A 21,007-nucleotide genomic window follows, 5' to 3' on the forward strand; every position below is an offset into this window, starting at 1 on the left:
AGCAGGCTCATACCATATCACTCAGAAGGTAAGAAGTCAGTCCAGAAGTACAAAACCTTTGCTGCTTTTTTAAAAGAGTAATGCTTTTTTATCTGGACTAAACCCTAAGCAGCATTTTTTTTTTTAACTTTGTGACAGAACACATGCACTCATTGAAAAGAGAGAGAGAAGGCACTCCCCACCACATGCACCACTCCCCAGCACTAGCGCCCAACATGTTTTTCATTGTTTTTTTGGTTTTTGGGTTTTTTTGGAGAGGTTTTTGCTATAGGGTACATGCGCTCACCAGACACAGAGAGACAGAGAGACAGAAAGCGAGGAATCACCCCCCAGGGGAGATGGCCGTGCCGCAATCCCTTCTCCTCCATTCTCCTCTCAGGATCTTGGGCACGCACGCACCCGCGCCCAGCATGAATTTTAAGCCACCGGGTCCAGGACACGAACCACGGTCAACTACGTGGGAGTCCAGCGACATAGCCATTACGCCAACTGTTGGTCCCTCAACATGTTTTTTCAAACCTCTGGGTCTGATACTCAAAGGACATAGTCAGGCACATGGGGTCCCGGGCCTTACCCACCACCCCACCGGCTGCCCCGAGAAGCAGCACTTGGGAGACTCCACAAGCATTCCAATTTAGAAGCTCGGTATTGAAGACACATGACATGATCTCTGATTTTGCTTATATCAGCAACTCCACCAAGAGTTATCTGCTTTAAAACTGAATTCAACCAACCATGGTCACATTTTCCCCTCAAAATCCCAAGCAGGTGCCAGGTTCTTTCTTCCATGCTTACTGCAGACATTTCAAAGAATATTCTGCCAGCAGTAGTGAGGCCCAACAAAGAAGATATTCACAAATGAACGAAGCTTCTCCTCTCACCTCTACCTCAGTCTCAGTAATAACAAGTCACTCTAAGACCTAGTTTCTCTGCACTTCCACTTCCCCATACTGGGAAGTAAAAGTGATAATCCTGACTTACATACCAGGATCCATTAGCAAGATTGATTTCGAAACAGAAATTGCTGCTAAGATTTTGGCCAATGATTGCCATTTATATATACATGACTAGTACATTGGGCAAAAAAATTTTATTCATGTTTCATTAGAGAAGGAAATAGAGTGGCCCTTATATCAGAACAGATATAAATCCACAAAACCACAAACACTACATTCCAGAGTCTAAATTAAAAGACCCTTTTAGGATTCCTTGAGCTAGCTTGGCTCATGGTAAAAGAGAACATTTTGCCTTTTGATCTCTCCTGGATTGGGATGTCTACATTACAGAGCCTCTTTGGGCATATTTCTTCCAAGTCTTTTTCCCCATTTCAAAGGAACCCTACTATGAATACTAGAAAAGAACGACATTAAAGATGGAGCTATCAAGGTAATTATCTGTGGTTTTCACTCTTGCAAGACTTTTCTTCCAAAGAACTAAAAACAGTTTGACAAGAATCTCGGGAGAAAAACTAGATAATTGTGATCATTCCAAGGAGCAAAGTCTATGCACAGGTTAAGGACTTACATGCATCTGCTGCTGATATTCTTGGGAGACTTACCCAATGTATTAGGTTCTTCAGAGAAACAGAAGCAATGAAATATGTAGAGATATATGAGAGGATTTATTGTGAAATTGGCTCACACAAGTATGAATGCTAAGAAGTACAACAGTATGCTCTGTGCATGCTGGAGACCATGAATGCTAGTGGTATAATTCAGTCCATGTCCCAAGGCAGCCTGAGAACTAAGGGTGCTTACTGCTGTAGGCCCAAGGTCCAAGAGCTCTGATGCCTCGGAACAGGAAAAGATGGGTGTTCTAACTCAAGACAGCAAATTTTGCCTTCCTTCACCCTTTCCTATTCAGGCACACCCTCTCCAGAGTGGATGATGGCCACCCATTTTGGTGAGGACAGATTTTCATTACTCAGTCTGGCTGACTCAAATCCAAATCTTCTCCAGAGATACTCACCGACACATGCAGTCAGGTTGGCACACCAAATTATCCATCACACACAGTGATCTCAGGAAGTCAAGAAAAGCCAATGCTACAACCTACATCTGTTTTTACATCCCTTCTTATCACTTACAAACCCCAGCACAACTTTAATAAACATCATAAATTGGAGAGAAATCAAACTCACCTCAAAAGCTGATTTTTAATTGTCATGTTTTTTTTTTTTTTTTTTTTTTATGTCTTGTGGAATGTTAAAATGGTAAAAGTAAAATAAACAGTTCAAATGGTGGTAAAAGTGGTCAGGTGGTGCTCTATGGACAAACCCTACTTCCAACCCACTTTGACAACTCAACACAATGGGGGTAACTTGCCCTTGGTAAGTGCATTAACATTTATCAAAATAATGTCAGAAAGGCCAAGCTGCAGTGGAGCAAGTGGTAGAGATGCTGCTATGCAATGCTGGTGGCCATGTGAGAAGGCCCCAGGTTCATGTCCTGAGTACCTAAATACACACACTGCACCACAAGTGTGCCCACGATCCTCCCTTGCTGCAAGTCTGGGGGGAGAATCACAGTATGGCAATTCTATTAAGAGGCCTTCCCCAGGACCAGCAGGTGTCATGGTGGTTAAGGCACTGGACTCCCACATGGCCAACTATAGTTCAAGTCCCAGAACTGTGCTGAACCTTCACTTTCCCTCTCTGTGTCTACCTCTGGTCAAACTAAAAAAAAAAAAAAAAAAAAAAAAAAAAAAAAAAAAAGTAATAATAAATTAATTAAATTTAAATAATTCTAAAAATAAAAAAAGAGGCCTGCCCCCTTGGGCCAGCAGGTGGCATGATAGTTAAGGTGCTGAACTCCAACATTGCCAACTGTGGTTTGAGTCCCGGACCTGGTGGCTTGGTTTCTCATTTTCTCTCTCTCTCCCTTTTTCTCTCTGTCTCTCTGTGATAAGAACATGTGCCCTGTAGCAAATTTTAAATTAATAGTGATAAATAAAATTATATAATTATTTTGGGGAAAAAAGTGACCTTCACTCACTTCCTCTCTCTCAGGATATAAGTAAACTTAAAAAGAAAAAAAATAATGCCAGAAACTGGTCTAGAAACACCTGAAAAAGTATAGGAGAAGTTTCCTCAGAAACCCTCCTAACACACCTTAAAGATGCTGGTTCTCACTGTGTGTAAGCCACCATCTGAAATATCCCGTGACAGTGTTTTTGCAAGTATGGTCTTCAGACTGGCAACACGACCAGTATCTGGGCACTGAGGAGTGCACCATGCCCCGGTCCTGCTTTAGACAGACTGAATAGGAAACTTGGAGGATGAACCTAGAAATCCATATCATAGCCTTTCAAGTGATGCTGATGCATGCTAAACTTTATATAATTCATTGTAACTTTATATAAAAGCTTCAAATTCTCTCATTTAATCCCCATATGCCAGTAAATCGATTTTATTATCAACCTCATATCCCTAAGGCTGAAACAGGCATAGGAAGTTGAATGACTTGCACGACATAGTTTAGATTCTAAGGGCTAGAGACAGGAGTTGAAACCAAGATCATCTGACGAAGAGTCCCATTACACTGTATTGGTCCCCCTCACACAGTGTCTTCTGGTCTGTAAGGGAACAGTGTGCTCTAAAGCAATGCTGTCCAATTCGGTACATATCTACTTACATTTAAAGTGATCAAATACTTTGCTTCTTTAGCCACACTTTCAAGTGCCCAGTATCTTCATGTGGCTGGTGCCCACCGTATCAGATAGCATGGATGAAGAACTTCTTTTAGACACTGCTTCTTTAAGACAGTCAACTTGGAATAGCTAAGTGCATACAGTTCAGGACTCTTCCTGGAAGGCTCTTCAACTAGAGAAATCCTGAAGACAGTAAAAGGATTAGTCGGAAACAACAGGCCAGAGCTCCCCAAACAGTACTTATTAAGAAGAGCTGGCAGGTTTTGTATACTTGCTATATGCCGGGCGCTTTGTAAGCATACTTACATTGAATATCTCCTTTAATACAAGGCTTGTATACCAGCCCTAAAAGATAGGAACTATCAATACCACTTTTTCAAGAGAACAAGATCTGGCCACTTATCAAGAGTCACACATTAATTTGTTGTCTCTGGTTTCTCCTAATTAGGAATTTTTTTCTAGAGAGATTTTTTGCCATGGGACATGTGTGCTTGCTGGAGAGACAGAGACACAGACAGAAAGCGAGATATTACCCTCCAGAGAGGATGGCCATGCCACAATCCCTTCTCTATTCTCTCTGGATTTTGGGCACACACTCACATGTTCCTAGCGTAAGTTTCAAGCCACCAGATTCGGGACTTGGACCACAGTCAGCCATGTGAGTCCAGCAACATAACCACTGCGCCATCTGCTGGCTCCCTATTAGGAATTTGAACTTATGTGCCCTTTCACCTAGTCTAGTACCTTCTCAATACTGCCATCCTCTCCTGCATGTCCTACAATGTTTCTAGCCCTTACATCTCCCACCCTTCCTCTGTTTCTCCTCTGCTTCTTCCTTCAATGCTCTCATAATTATTCTCCAAAGATCTTCATTCACGCACACTGTTCACAGTACAGCCTTTGGGTTGCTTTCTGTCGCACACTTGGTTTTCTTTTCATGCACTGCATCAAGTGCAGAGCGCCTGCGTTGCTATTAAAGGGAACGATTGTGCTATGTGGTCGTTTCCCTTTCACTTGAGGAGTCTGTTTCTGTGTTCTCATTGGCTCTGTGTTTCTCCTTGTGTTATCAACATTTACTTTTCACTCTGTCAACCGAAGGGTCTTTCGACATTTTTTTGCTGGGAAGAGTTCATCTCTCCCTGAGATTGACCTGAAAACAGATTGCCCATCACTAGCTCTTAACATTGTCAAACTCCGCCAAACGCGGAACAGCCTGGAGGCTTTACTGTTAATCGTGTTAAGCCCTCCTATGTTAACCCTCAATGATTCTGTTGTGCTGGCTAGGCAGGGATTATCTTCTTTCTCTAGGAAGGAAACTGGCGTTCAGAGCATTAGTGACTTATCCTCAGACATGTAATTCAACAATTTGACAAATGTTTATGTAGAGCTTATTCCGTGAAAGACACAGGGGAAATACAATACGCCTACAGTTAGAAGGCACACAGAGACACTAACTAGCAAATTCTGGTTGAACATGGGAATGAGAGATTAACAAGGGTGTTTAGGGAAGGAATACTATAGATATGGGAGAGGAGACATGGCTTTCCACTCAGGAACCAAGATACGATAGATATGGGATAGGAGACATGGCTTTCCACTCAGGAACCAAGACACAAAAACACAGAGCGTTCAGAGAAAAGCAAATCCATAGAGTATGAGTGCAGACTGAGAACAGGAGGAGTAGTGAACTCTGTGAAACTGTCAGTATTTGAACAATATTTTTACCAAGAAAGCTGGCAATTCCACGTGGGTCAATCGAATATACTCAGTGACCAAGTATTTGTGGAGCACCTGTTTTGCAGGCACTTTCTGAGCACCAAGAATTAGAAATGAGACAGAGTGGGGCCAGCAGGTGGCTCGGTGGTTAAGGCACTGGATTCCCACATGGCTGACCATGGTTCGAGTCCCAGACCTGGCACTTTGTTTTCTCACTTCCCTCTCTGTACCTCTGGTGAATGCACCTGCCCTATAGCAAATTTTAAAATAATAATAATAATTGGGACCAGCGGTTGGTGTAGTGGCTATGTTGTTGGACTCCCATGTAGTCGACCGTGGTTGAGGTCCCAGACTTGGTGGCTTAAACTCACACCAGATGCGTGTGTGTGTGTGCCCAAGATCCTGAGAGGGGAACAGAGGAGAAGGGATTGCGGCGTGGCCACTGCCCTGGGGGGGTGGTGGTGGTGATTTCTTGCTTTCTGTCTCTCTGTCTCTCCCTGTCTTTCTGGCAAGCACACACACCGTATAGCAAAAACCTCTCCAAAATAATAATAATAATTAATAAAATTAAATAATTCAAAAAAGAAAGAAATGAGACAGTCTCTATACTCAGACTTCATATCCATGTGAAATGGACACAGAAAGCCAGTGAGAGGTAGAATAAAAACTATCAGATGATGTGATTAGTTAGACTCTATTTAGAATAAACCAGTCTGATTTTTACAGATTTCTTCTTTCCAGTAATAGTTTAGGAACCAGCAGGTGGCATGATGGACTCCCACATGGCTGACTACAGTGCGAGTCCTGGACTCGGCAGCTTGAAATACACACAGATCACATGTGCATGTGTGCCCAAAATCCCAAGAGGAGAAGGGATTGCAGCATGGCCATCCCTCTTGGGAGGGTGATACCTCGCTTTCTGTCTGGCTCTCTAGTGAGGGCACACGCCCTACGACAAAAGTCTCTCTTAAAAAATGAAAGTTGAAAATGCAGGTTCTTCCTGGGAAGAAAGCCATGACCTGTTTCCTGCCCATGAGTGTATGATGAGGATGTCTGTGCCTGATTCTTACCAGCAGATCTCCGCTGCCAGCCTGGCCCTCAGGCAAGACCACTGACAGCAGTTCTTGGTGGAATTCTCGGTTACCCCGAAAGTTCCCTGAATTTATAGTAGCCTCCCTAAAAGAGAGGGTTCTGTGATGACGCAAAAGGCAAAAAGAAGCAAAAACTGTGACTTATCCAAGAACTAACCTTGGGGGAGACCTGTCCCACCACGGGCAGACAGTGAGTGAGCAAGAGGGGTATTGTTCCTCAGCAACACTCCAGAAGAAAGTTCTTGCGCTGGAAGGAGAGGAGAGTATTCATGAGAATACAAGGCCATGGAGTTGTTCTATGAGTGTCTCCTTCTCCCATACAGAAATATTAACAAATAGTGTAGAATTCCTGGGGTTGCTGGCTCCTCAGTGATTCCTATTATTCTTTCGTTACTTTTTGTGCTTGCCTTTGTATGTGCTGTTTTCCAGTCACATTTAAAGCACTCCCCAGCCTCAGTTCAAAGAACGGAATTCCCTGCTCAGTCGCACATTTCCATGCAACGGCCATGTGCTTTTGCCTCTGGGGCACAGGGAACTCCGTTCTCTTCCCCTCTCCCCGGACCTAAACTGATGCCCACTCCAGCTCCTGCAGCTCCTTCTCTCACCCCTTGCTTTTCTTCTCAGTCGTCACAGAAACAAACTAAACAAACCTCTTCCTGAGATCTTTTCACTTTGCACGCTCTTCTAGCCAGGACTTCCTAACTCTCGCCCGTGCTGTTGGCCACCATACAAAATGCTCCTGTCAAGATCTTCCCCGGGACCAGCAGTTAGTGTAATAGCTATGTTGCTGGACTCCCACATAATCAACTGCAGTTCAAGTCCCTGACCCGGTGGCTTAAACTCACCCTGGGCGCATGTGCGTGCGTGCCCAAGATCCCGAGAGGAGAATGGAGAGGAAGTGATTGCAGCGTGGCCATCCCCCCTGGGGAGTGATTTATCACTTTCTGTCTCTCTGTCTCTGTCTTTCTGGCGAGCGCATGTGCTCTATAGCAAAAACCTCTCAAAAAAATAAAAAAATAAAAATAAATAAAAAATAAAATAAAGAACTTCCCTGAGTCCTGTGTAGGTTTCAGAAGCTCTTCCACAACTCCCTCGATCTCTAACATCACTGCAGCCAAGGCAAGCCGCCTCTACATGTTCATGTGTGCCTGGGCTTCTGTGTCCTTACGTCCTCCGCACTGTTCCACAGAAGCCACCACTGTGCCTCACTCCTACTCACACTCATCCCATTGTCGTTTCTGCTCCAGACACTGTCCTGGCTTCCACGCCATTTCTCATGCCTTCCTCTACTCCGGACCATCACACCAGTGTTCCCTCATGCCGTTCTCGCAAGGAAAGCCCACGCCCCTTTGATGTACATGCCGAGGTAAATGGAAGGCCTTTTGTCTTTTGATCCATATGAACACCAAATTGACTTCTGTGTTAAGCATAACTGCTTCCTCATCTCACTCCACACCCTCCCCCACCAAAACAGGTCCTCACTAAGTTTTGGTGGAGCGCAGAGCCCCAGGTAGAAACTGCATGTCCCAGCCTACCCTGTAACATGTTACCATCCTGTGAATTGTTTCTAGGCAAGGGGGTAAAAGCAAAGTGCCGCATGCAATTTCCAAGTCATATCTGTTGTTGTTGCTGAGCGTTGTTTTTTTATTTTTTCTTAATTGTGCTACAGGGCATGTGTTGTCACCAGAGAGATGGAGAGAGAAAGTGAGAAAGCGCCCCCCCAGGGGCGATGGCCACACCACAAGCCCTTCTCCTTCATCTCTCCTGTCGGGATTTTGGGCACGCATATGTGCCCAGCATATTTCTCAAGTTGCTGGGTCTGGCATTTGAATTGCTCAGTCAGCCATGCGATCCAGTAACCACCACACCGCCAGCCAACCCTCCAGTCACATCTTTTCAAAAAAAAAAAAAAAAAAAATTACTTCCCTTTGCTCCCACACCCTGGAATGCCATGTTTGTGTCATCGAGGGAAGTCGGACTAGAAAAATGGGCAGTTGTTCACTCCACCCGGGGACCTGCACTCAGCAAACCTGCCTACCTCTGGACTGTTAAATGATAAATAACATGTTTTATTTAAAGAGATTTTTCCCCTGGGTGGGGAGAGACAGAGACAAAGACAGCAAGAAGGAAAGTGCGAAATTACCCCTGAGGGTGGAGGGTAGATGGCGATGCCACGATTCCTTCTCTTCCTCGGATCTTGGGAACACATACACATGCGCCCATCATCATTTTTAAGTCATGGAGTCCAGGACTCAAATCATGGTCAGCCATGTGGGAGTTCAGTAAAGTAACCGTTACGCCATCTGCTGGTCCCATGTGGTAAGTAACTTTTAGCCTATAGGAGTGGCTTTTTCTTGGGATTTGTGTGTTACAGAATGTTAGGTACTATCCCACCTCACATGTTAATCTTACCAGCCTCTTTGTCTGTCCTCCCATCAGGTTACTTCAATTCAAAGCAGTCGACATTCAGTGAGAGCCTTTTCTATACTGAGGCAGTGGTTCTCCAAGTGTGGCTCCCAGTCGAGCAGCTTCGGAATCATGCGGCAACTTGTTAGAGATGCACATCTATAGACTTCGCCCACCTCCTACTCCATGAGAAACTGAAAGTAGTACTCACTAGTCAGTTTTAACAAACACTCCAGGAGATCTTGATGTACAGATGTTTGGGAACCACTGTGCTGGGGTAAGGGTGGGAGATGAAAAATGAACAGAAACCAGCCTATGTCCTCACGGAGTGTGTGTTAGAGAGAGAAACAAATGGATAATCAGTCGTTAAAAATGTAATTTGAAAATGTTGTATCCTTTTTCATCAGATACACTTAAAACAATTTAGCTTACATTGCTTTTGTTTGTACGTGTTATTTATAGATAGCCCAAAATTTTAGGTCATTTGGGTCTATGCAAATCCTAAAAGGGGAATTAAGTGAAGTTACATTATTTAGAAAGAGTGAACAGAGATTTGATCACCAATATTAGAATTAATAAGGATTTCCTAAAGCCAAGAGAGACAAATAAGAAGGAGGGAGTTGTTTTACACAGTGGGTAGTAAAATTACAGTACTTATTACCCTGTAAAGGGTTATATGGCCTAGAAATAAAAACAGTTCAGCATGGATTAAATTTATGAGTGAGAAAGTCATAAAATTGCATTAAGCACAAGTTAGGAATGTTCCAATTATTTCTGAAAGTGTCTGATGTCAAGAACGTAGAAGAAAGCTACCACCTTTGCCATCACCACTCTCATCATCACAACCTTCAGTACTCACTAACGGAGGCCTGACGGCGTGAGCCAACGTGTAGTGCGTAGGCTGGCAAGCAGCTATCCCAGCATAAACACTCTGGTTTCGGTATGTTTTGCATGAAACCTGTGCATCCTTCAGATTTAATGGATGATGAAAGTAGAGGGGAAAAGTGATACAATGGATGCAATTCACACATGCACATAAAGATAGGAGATTAAAGCTAGTTTACCATTATTCCTTTTTTCTTTTTTATAAATTTTTTGCTATAGGGTATGTGTACTCTCCTGAGAGAGAGAGAGAAGGAAAGTGAGAAATCACCACCCAGGGGCATGGTCATGTTGCAATCCCTTCTCCTCCAGTCTCCTCTCATACACACGTGCCCAGCATGATTTTCAAACCACCAGGTCTGGGGCTTGAACCATGCAATCAGCCATGTGGGATCTAGCTGCCTTAACCTCTACGTCACCTGCTGGCCTCATGTTTATCACTCTTCTTTTTTTAATAATTATTTAATTTTATTTATTATTATTGTTTTTTAATTTGCCATAGGGTATATGCATTCACCAGAGAGAGAGAGTAAGAAAGAAAGCTGCCAGATCCAGACTCAAACTAAGGCTGGCCATGTGGGAGTCCAGCACTTAAACCACCATGCCACTTGCTGGCCCCATATCATTGTTCTCGTTAGCAAGAAACAACTCAGGTCATTTAAATCTGCAGATAATGCATAACCTAAATAAAATATTGTTACTAGAAACAGCAAATTGATGTTAAATCTTTGGCATAGAAGTGCTAGGTCAGGGGCCAGCTCAGGGGCATGGTGGTTAGGAACTAGATTCCTACATGGATAACTATGGTTCGAGTCCCAGACTGGTGACTTACTTTCTCACTTTCCCTCTCTCTCTCTGTCTCTCTCTGGTGAGCACGTGTCTTATAACAATTTTTAAAATATATATATAGTAATAATTAATAAAATTAAGTAAAGTAATTCTTTTTTAAAATATCTGATCTTGGGGCCAGCAGGTCAGGTGTGGTGGTTACAGGTGCTGGACTTCCACATGGCCAATCGCAGTTCGAGTCATAGACCCAGCGGCTTGCTTTCTCTCCCACTCCCTCACTCACTCCATCCCTCTTTGGTCAAATTAAAATAAATAAATAGGGACCAGCAGTTAGCATAATGGCTATGTCGTTGGACTCCCATGTAGTCAACCACGGTTCGAGTCCCAGAACTGATGGCTTAAACTCACGCCAGGCGCGTGTGCATGTGTGCCCAAGATCCCAAGAGGAGAATGGAGGAGAAGGGATTGCAGTATGGCCATCCCCCCTGGGGGGTGATTTCTCACTTTCTGTCTCTCTGTTTCTCTCTGTCTTTCCGGCAAGAGCACACGCGCCCTATAGCAAAAAACTCTCAAAAATAAATAAATAAATAATAAAAATAAAGTTAAATTTTTTAAATAATTATTTTTTTAAATTTATTACTTATTTTTTAAAAAATCTGATCTTACTGCCTTGAAGGGAAAATTAAAAAAAAAAAAATAGAAAGTGTTAGCTCATCCAAAAAGAGGCCAAACTTAGGACTGCGGACTGTTGGTGATAAGAAGAGGCAGTAGTTAGCATTGCCCAGTTTCCCTAAAACTGTACATTTTAAGGAGAAAGGGTTTATTCCTCTACACACTGTTAGGAACACAAAAGTCATTCTATGATACATAGTCTGCTGTTTGCTGCAAACATCGTTTTAGCTCTGGATCATACATTTTTAAGACTTTTGCATGTGCCTTTAAAATACTAAGTGATTTGATAAGATACAGCCACTTTATCTTCTTTTTTCCTTTAAAAATAGTTTATCCATCTCCTTTCTATCTGAAATAGAAAGTGGAATCAAAAGTATTTAACAGTCTGGAGGCCAAGGAGATTTTTATTGCACTTTATTGAGAGTGACTTGAACTGTGAGAGCAGGCTTGCTCTGTAAGGGTCCAGCAAGCCCCACTGCTGCCTCCCCCCACCCTCTAGCAAGGACTCACGTTACAAGAATTATATTTGTGACATGCTCCTATTGGCTGACCAGGCCCAACAGGCCCCAGGGCACGGCAGGCAGGTTAACTCCTTCTTGATCCTCAGGAACCTTCCACAAGAGGGCTTTTGTGACTCCCAGAGGTCTCCTCATACCTTTCAAATATGTGCCTAATATAAAGAAATGTTTGCTAAAGTATAACCATATTTTATCTTCACAAACCTACATAATACGTGGAAGGGTTATCCCCATATTAGATACGTTTTCCCTAAGTATTTTGTTACCAACTAATCTGTTTATTGCAGTTGAAGTCCATACCATAAATGACCATCTCTTTTTAATCTTATAGGTACTTATTTGTAAGTGTCTTTGAGCACAGATTGTTGCAAAAATATTGGGGAAAGGTCAACTCCGAGGTGCCATGGTAATTCACTGCTCAAAGAGAAGCTGGATCCCTCATGACGGCCAGTGTTCAAATCCCTGGCCCAGAGAGCATGAAATAGACTAAGAACACACACAAGAACCCGGATCCAACAGGCCAAAATACCAGAAGAAGGGGATCTTGGTATGACCAGACTCTGGGGGTGTGTGTGTTGATTTTTGATACATTTGTGAAGGTAGAGCTGACAGGATTTGTTAATAGATTGGTTATGATATTTGAGAGAGAGAAAAAAAAAAGTTTATGACTTAAGAGTTTTTGTCCTGAGAAGTTAGATGGATGGAGTTACCATTTACCAGGCTAGAAAAGACTATAGGAGGAGCAGATTTAGAAAGATAGGGAGTTAAGTTTTAGGTTTTTGGAGATATTGTGAGCAACTGGATATTTAAAACTAGAAATCGGGGAGAGATTTAGGCTGCAGGTATCAATTTGGGAGTCATCAATATAAAAATGGTGTTTAAAGCTAAGAGTCACTTTCTGTAGGCCCTGGTGGTTGCTGTCAAAATGGGCACGTTTATGAAACCCAGGAAAGTGGTGCTGGTCAGATACTACACCGGACACAAAGCCGTCATCATAAAGAACATTGATGATGACATCTCAGACACCCCCACAGCCACACTCTGGTGGCTGGAATTGATTGCTATCACCACAAAGTGACAGCTGCCATGGGCAAGAAGAAAATCACCAAGACGTCAAAGATCAAGTCTTTCGTGAAGGTTTATAACTACAATCACCTCCTGTCCACAAGGTACTCTGTCGATATCCTCTTGGACAGAACGGTGGTCAACAAGGATGACTTCAGAGACCCAGCTCTTAAACACAAGGCCCAGCAGGAGGCAAAGGTCAAGTTCAAAGAAAGGTACAAGACAGGCAAGAACAAGTGGTTCTTCCAGCAGCTGAGGTTTTAGGTGTTTTATGTTTTGGTCACTAAAGAACAGGGGGAAAAATCTATGCGTCTTCATAAAAATCTCTAAATGAGGGAGTGTGGATAGAGAAAAGAGGTCCAAGGCTGATCCTGTCTGGAGGTAGAGAGAAATGAGAAAATATGCCACACAGAGACAGAGAAAGAAAGGCCAATGTGATATAAGGAACACCAGGGGACGGTGCTACCCTGGAAGCCAGATGGAAAAGTTGTTTTCAGGGTGAAAGTCAGTCTGCAGACCTGGAGTAAACTGAAGTCTGGTAAAGGACTGTAGAGTTCAGCAATGTGTGGGTCACTGGTGACCTCAATCAATCAAAGCAGATTGGGTAAATGGCAAGCAAGTCTAACTGAACATATTTAAAAGAGAATGGAAGGAGAGAACCTGAGACAGGGTCCTTGATAACCATTTCAAGTATTTCTGAGAAACGGAGCAATGCAACTGTATTATGAAGTCAAGAGTTTTGATATTTTTTAGGATGGAAGAAGTAATTGCATATTTGTATGTTGATGGAAATACCCAGTGAAGAGGGAAAGGGGGTGATGATACAGCAGTAAGAGAGGACAATTACTGAAGCAATGCCCTTTATCCAGAACTTACGTAAATAGGTTGGATTTGGATGGGAAGCCAGAAAGAAGAGAAGGAAGATTATATGGACACATAGGCAAATGGATTTTTACACGTGGTAAAAAAACAAGTCAAAGTTCCTTTTGCTGCTTTAGTTTTCTTAGTGAAATAGGAATCAATGTCCTCAGCAGAGAATGAGAATGGGGGAAGACAGGCTAGAAGTTGGAGGAGAGAAGAGGAGGTGTGAAATAGTCATGTAGGGAAGAGGGAAAAGACTAGGGACAGGCAATAGGACAGCCAGGCAGCAGGACAGCCAGGCAGCAGTTAAGGGCTCTCTGGAGGCTACAGTGAGAGTAGTCGGCACTGTTGATTTCCTCAGTGGCATTCCACTGTGAGGGTGTAGGCAGAGTGTAGGTTAAGCTGGACTTAACCTGGGGCTGGGCTTTGCCAGGCGATTGCCACAAAGGCCTGAGGGGTAAAGGACCTGAGTACATATGCCAGGGTGTGAGTACAACAATGACTCGTGTTATCCAGACTGGACAAGAGTGAAATGAGGATGTAAGGGGTGTGGAGACAGTGGGAAGATGGTAAAAATCAACACATTGAAAGTCCCAGTGGTGTCGAAAAATTGAGGGAGTTAACGGGAAAGACAGACAATGTTGGTCAGAAATCGAGAACTTGAAATCCAGACTATGGGGGCGCAACTCTTGGTAATGACAAAATCTGTGGTATGGCCCAGGGAATGATTTTTGATGTAGGATGATGGAAAACATGAGCTCTGAAGGAGTGAAGGTCAAAAAGGCTAGGGTGTTGCATAGATCATTTACTTCAACATGAAACCACAAAAACTATGCCAGGAGAACCACCAGGGGCAAAGAAAGTGAGCCAGGAAATCAAATCCTCAAGAAATGAAGGAGAGTGTAGGCTGATGGCATGAGTTCCAACACCAGGGGCGTTAGGGAGGCTTGAGGGACAGCCATCTGAAAGAATCATTGCCAAACAGATACTTTGTCCATACCCAGCTGTAGTGTGTAGGCTGGAGCACAAGACCCCCTCCCCCTCTCTAAGGCTACCTGGGTAGCAGGCTGGGTTGGGTCATGGGGGTGCAGCTCTTCCTTGGCTCTTCCTTTGGAAGATTTTGTTGGGGGTGTTTGGTTGGCCAACAGCTGCATTTCTTAAACAATAGATGCTCTATTATCATTTAAGTCATCAGCAAACTTTGATCATTTCCTTGCCCTGACTATTCTGATTCTTAAGCTAAAGTATTTGTTTCTGTTGTTTTGTTTGTGTTTGAGAGATGGATAAGAAGGAGAAGTGACTTACATACAGCTCATTGAATTCAATTTTTCTAAAACCTTTCTAAAATATCTCAGAAACTTCCAGATAGGGACGCTCTTTCTTTGAAACAAGAATGCCCAGAGTATCCACGGCCCTCCAGGCAGACTCATTGCCTCTGGGAATCTGCTTTGGTTTCTTGGGTCTGCTTTGTTTTTGAGGTCTGGAGCCACTGGATCTGGTTGGGACAAGCTCACAGTTGTTTAGGCCGCTTTGGTTGCTGTGTGTTCCATCGCAGGGACACCACTGAAATGATACCCTTCCTCTAGGCCTCAGCCTGGGCAGCTATGATTTCTGGGACTACAACCATGCTAGCTGGTGAGAGGGAAAAGAATATTAGAGTGAGTGATACTGCAGAGTCTCTTATATGACTGGATTTCCAAAAGAAGTAACTCTTCCAAAAGAAGCATTCCAGAAATATTTTGAGCAATCATTTGAATATGTTATTGAATCTCTGAGTCACTTCTTTTATGTTTTTAGAGAGATTTTTGCTATAGGACATGTGGGCTCACCAAAGAGACAGAGACAAACAGAAAGTGAGAAATAACCTCCCAGGGTGTATGGCCATGCCACAATCCCTTCTCCTTCATTCTCTTCTCGGGATTCTGGGCACATACACACACACCCAACATGAATTTTAAGCCACCCGGTGCAGGACTTAAATGGTGGTTGACTACATGGGAGTCCAGCGATGTAAGCATTATGCCATCTACTGCTCCCTGAGAGGATACATATATATATATATATATATAGAGAGAGAGAGAGAGAGAGAGAGAGCTAGATATAGATGCACACACACACACACATTTAATATTTATTTAGTTCCATTTGTTACTATAATTTTTTTATTTGACCAAAGAGAGGTGGAGAAAGAGAAAGGGAAAGTGAGAAAGCAAGCCAGGAGGTCTGGGACTCCAACTGCGGTCCGCAATGTGGGAATCCAAAACCTTTAACCACCATGCCACCTGCTGGCCCCCCTGAGAGGATATATTAAGGGTGGCTCTTCTCTAATTCCTTTTGACCAAACAGTATGCATTTATAGGAAAGACTATCACAGATGTGCTAGAATAAGGCCAAACTAACACCCAAGTGCATGGAACCTATGCACTGATCTCATTAGTACCCTCTTAAACCCACCAGGCTCACCAGTCATCACAGCTTACAATGAAGCAGCTAGAAAAGCTATAGGGCCTGGCAGGTGGAGTGGTGGTTAAGGGTGCTAGACTCTCACATGGCCAACCATGGTTTGAGTCCTGGCCCCAGCTTGCTTTCTCATTCTCTCTCTCTCTCTCTTTCTTTCTCCCTCGCTGGTCAAATTAAGTAAATAAATAAAGTTATATAAAAGAATTATTAAAAATAAAAAAGACAGAAAAGCTATAGGGGAGGTGGGGGAAAGAAGGCAGCACAGAAGAGGCATCATCAGCTCAACTAATCTCTTCCTCTGTGCTTTCATACCCTAAGGAGGGAGATAGGGAGGGAAAGGTGGGGAGGATAATGCAGGAGATCCAACCCAGTGGGAAGAGGTGTTTGAACAGAAATTTCCCTACCCTTCAACCATGACTGCTTGTCTGCAGGATATGTGGCACTAACCAAAGGGATACTTGCACATTAAATTTCACTTAAGATGTTCTTTTTTTTTTTTTTAAGAGGTTTTTGCTATAGGGTGCGTGCACTTGCCAGAAAGACAGAGAAAGACAGAGAGACAGAAAGCGAGAAATCACCCCCCGGGGGGATGGCCAGGCCACAATCCCTTCTCCTCCATTCTCCTCTCAGGATCTTGGGCACACACGGAAATGCACCCAGCGTGAGTTTAAGCCACCGGGTCTGGGACTCAAACCACAGTTGACTACATGGGAGTCCAGCGACATAGCCATTATGCTAACTGCTGGTCCCAACATGTTGTCTCTTAAGCTGAGTCCTTTTTTATGGTTTTTTAAAGATTTTTTGACATAATGCATAGGGTACATCTGCCTGGAGAGAGACAGAGAAAGAGGGAAAGTGAGAAATCACCACCACCACTCCCTCCTGGAAGGGATGGCCAGGCCTCAATTCCATGTCCCTTCTCCTCTCAGGATTTTGGGCACACACACATGTGCCTGGTGTATTTTTGAAGCTGCCAGGTTTGAGACTTGAACCACAAAGTTAGACATGTGGTATCCAGCCTCCTTCATCACCACACCACCTGCTGGCCCAAGCTGAGTCTTCTACACCATACTCTAAAATGATTGATCAAGGTACCCGGTAATAAATGCAAGCCATTATATATAAAGAACGTATCAACATTGAGTCTCTGATTTCAGTATGTTACAGTTTAGCTGAGGAGACAAAACAAATCCATTAAACATAGTCCCTCATAATCTTACCGAAATAGTTTTGCTTTATAAGTCATATTAGGATAAGAAATGCATCATGGAAAGCTGTTTAGTTGAATAGATCAGATCCTTTTTGTGCTGTTCTGCTTTAGGCCTCTCAAACATTCAATTAGCAAATATTTACTGAGTACTACCTGTTATAAACAAGGCATTGTACAGGGCTTAAGGAAAAATAACATACCAAGGATTTTAATAAGTCTCACTAACCACCATTATTACCACTGCCCCCCAAAGAACATCATTCAGTGTGGAGTGTTCCAAACAATTTTTTTAAAAAAAAATATTTGGTTACTATTGTCCTTTTTCCCTCCTGGCCTGCCTTTTCAATCCTAGTATAAACTACTAAAAGGGTCTAGCAGGTGTTGTTGTGGTTAAGGCACTGAATTCCCACATGGCTATCTTTGCAGTTTGAGTCCTGGACCTGGTTCCTTGAAAACAATGCCAGGCACAGGACCAGCAGTTAGCGTAATGGCTATGTCGCAGGACTCCCATGTAGTCGACCGTGGTTTGAGTCCCGGACCCAGTGGCTTAAAAGTCCTGCCGGGCACATGTGCGTGCATACCCAAGATCCCAAGAGGAGAATGGAGGAGAAGGGATTGTGGTGTGGCCATCCCCCTGAGGGGTGATTTCTCACTTTCTGTCTCTCTGTCTCTCTCTGTCTGGCCAGCACACGCGCCCTATAGCAAAAGCCTCTCAAAACAAACAAACAAACAAAAAAACCAATGCCAGGCGCATGTGTGTGCATGCCCAAAATCCTGAGAGGAGACTGAGGGAGAAGGGACTGCAGCGTGACCATCCTTCCTGGGGGGTGATTTCTCACTTCCCATCTCTTACAAGTGACGAGCCCCATGGCAAAAACCTAAAAAAGTTTGTTAAGAATAAATGGATTTGGCACTCTCTCCCACCCCCAGAAACATGAAACAGGAAGACTCTGTCTGGCCTGGGGGTTCCTGCTCTTTTGGAAGCTCTCAGTTGGTCTTTAGCAGCCATGATGACATAAGAGGAAATTACACTCAGAGGCAGAATTCAGTTTCTTCATCTTTCTTCTTTCTCTAGAGCAAGAAGCTAGGAGCCCATGGAGGATCTAATATCAAAAGGAAGAGGGTAATACCACTACATGGAGAGGAAAAAAAAAAAACAATTACCAAATTTCCTGAATAGTAAACAGCTTAGAAAAAAGCAGAAGAAGAAAAAGCTGAACACTTTGATAGCATGGCCCCTGGTCTGCTGGTGAATGCCTTCAGGATTATATCACCAGGCTGACTCCAGCCCTGTACTATTGTTTCTGAGAGAGGAAACTAAGAAGATGGGGGGAAACGGAAAAAAAAAAAAAAAAAGGAGGTGAGCGAGAGCGTACTTTTGCCTTGAGGGGCGGAGAATCTGACTTTTGAAAGTGCAGTTATCAAGTGGTGGAGGTAGTAAGTCTAGAAAGACAAGTTGAACACGCTAGCAGCGTCTGTGGGCGGCAGGTTCCTGGGGGCCTGTTTCTCCTTTTCTTGGGGGATTAACGTAAACGTTTGGAGTCAATAACTTTTCTGCCACCGATGACATGAGCTCAATAGAGAAAGCAACCTCAACTATGCAGAAATGTTATTGCTGAAAAACATCACCTGGGGGCAGTCTTGTGACTGTGAAACAGCGTCTGCTGCGCGGGAGCAGGTTTCCCCTTTTTTCGCGGAGGGCTCCGTTTCCGTCTGCGGTCGAGAGCGAGCAGATCGGGCGGCGCAGAACTAAGGCTTACGGTCTCCTCAGCCAGCCAGGAGGCGAGGCCACGCGAATGCAAAGGCCGTTGTCCGACAGTCACCGAAGTTTCCGTCTGCGTCTTAGAAACGGAAAGCCTCAAAAGCAAGGCAGGGACTGCAGACACTGAGGGTCCTAGCCCCTTAACGACCTCCGCTCGGACGGAGAGCTCGCTAGAGGCCAGGATTCCCGAACCCCGGGGCTTACGGAAACTCCCCATCCTGGATCGTGCACGCACTCACCGAGGACTTCCTGCCCCGCCCTGGCGCGCCGGGTCAGCCCTTTCTGTTGAGACCCCTGGTTCCCTCCCACGACCCCGTGGACCTTGTTAATAAAGGAAGGGCCGAGGCGAGAACCCCGCTTGGCCGCTGACTCCTTGGAGCCGAGGACACGTCGGCTCCGGCTCCGCGGCCTGCCCCTCAAAGAGTAGCTACGCCCAGAGTTAGAAGCAATGATGCACAGGCAAGCGAGCGCCTTGGTTCGCGCTCCACGTGTTTTCCGGCCCGAATCTGGGCATCTAGCGGGTGCCTGGGATGCAGAGCTGGCGCGGGACGTCCGCCGCTTCCCAGGGCCGGCCAGGCCAGAGCGAGCTGCGGCGCGGCGTGGTGCAGCCAGGCGGGAGCCCGGCTCCCCGACGGCACCCTGCGCAGCCAGGCCGCCAGACTACCAGAACCCTTCGGGCTGTTTCCGGTTCAAGTTTTACGTCTGAGCATTAAGAGCCCCTAAGACCTGGCAGAGTCGGAATGTGATCAAATTCAGGACAGTGATGCCGCAGCGGCCTCTCTGCAGGCGTGAGCCGGAAACGCAGGGCCTGCGATACCGCGGACCTCAGTTTTGCCCCTTTGTGCGCGGGTGTGTTGGGCAGCCCAAGAACCGTATCAGGTCAAACCCGAGTGCGCCGAGACCAAAACAAAGCCAGGCGCTCTCCAACAGCGATGGGGATTGGGTCCTGGCTCTGAGCTTATGAGGGAAGACGTCCTCGTGGCTGTCCTTTTCTTCCCCTACAAGTCCACCGAATAAAAGACCCGGGCAACCTCAAAAGTCGGGAAAATTTCCCGGGAAAGAAAACGTCAGGCAGAGACCTCAGTTCCTGGAAGGGCCTTTCCTCGGCCTTAACCACATCTCCTGGAAGCCTCTTTGGGCCCAACCCCTAGCGCGCTGGAGTTGCTGCGCAAACCAGAGGAGAGGTCCCAGGAGGGAGGTCCGGTCTGCAGGCGCCACGGGTCTCTCATTTCTCGGGAAATCTGGCCTGCAGGATTTGGAGGGAGGGGATAGGTTATTCTAAGAAAGAAGGACAGTCTTTCCCAAAATCGGGGGAGGGGGGTGAATTGGTGCTCAAAACTGCATGCCGCCATTCTCCGAAAGACCCGAGGACAGGTGATACCAGGGTTAAGGAGAGGAGATTCAGTCCGTCTTCATCCGGGAACTCCTAGAAATAAGCGCCTTTTTGCCCCCTCACCGGCTGCAGTCCTTGTCCTGGCGGCCGGCACGTGGGGAGGTAGTGTGGCGAGGTGAGCGCAGGGACTAGCGCGGTCCGGAAAACATCACGACGGATCACCGGGCGCCAGGTGCCGGTCGCGAGCTGCTTCTGCGCGTCCCACTGGGTGAAATCGCAGGAAACGTCGGGTCGGGAGTGGCCCACGGACGCAGCGGCGCGATTGGGCGCGGGGCGGGTTTCCCAGAGGGCCAGTAGCTTGGACCAGCCGCTTTTTGTTTTTGTTTTTGTTTTCCTACTTTGTCCCCTTCCCTCCCCAACCTCCCAACCTCCACCCTCTCCCCCCGCCGGCCCCAGCAGAGCTCCGCGCGGCAGCTGCCCGCCTGGGACAAAGAAGGCAGCAGCAGCTCGATCTGCTTCTGAACATCGCAGGCGCGAGAGAGCAACGCCTGGCGCGCTCGGCTCCGGCGCCGGCGGGCAGAGGCTGGCGGTTGA

The 21,007-nt window shown here is 45.3% G+C and overlaps 1 pseudogene; it reads left to right on the forward strand.

Annotated features, from left to right (window-relative positions):
• Nucleotides 1-12,647: 12,647 nt before the first annotated feature.
• On the forward strand, nucleotides 12,648-13,051 carry LOC102474237 (60S ribosomal protein L27 pseudogene; annotated as a pseudogene).
• The last annotated feature ends 7,956 nt before the right edge of the window (nucleotides 13,052-21,007 follow it).

Source organism: Tupaia chinensis, unplaced genomic scaffold (assembly GCF_000334495.1).
Source record: "Tupaia chinensis unplaced genomic scaffold, TupChi_1.0 Scaffold144247_1, whole genome shotgun sequence".
In the NCBI taxonomy this organism is placed as follows: Eukaryota; Metazoa; Chordata; class Mammalia; order Scandentia; family Tupaiidae; genus Tupaia; species Tupaia belangeri.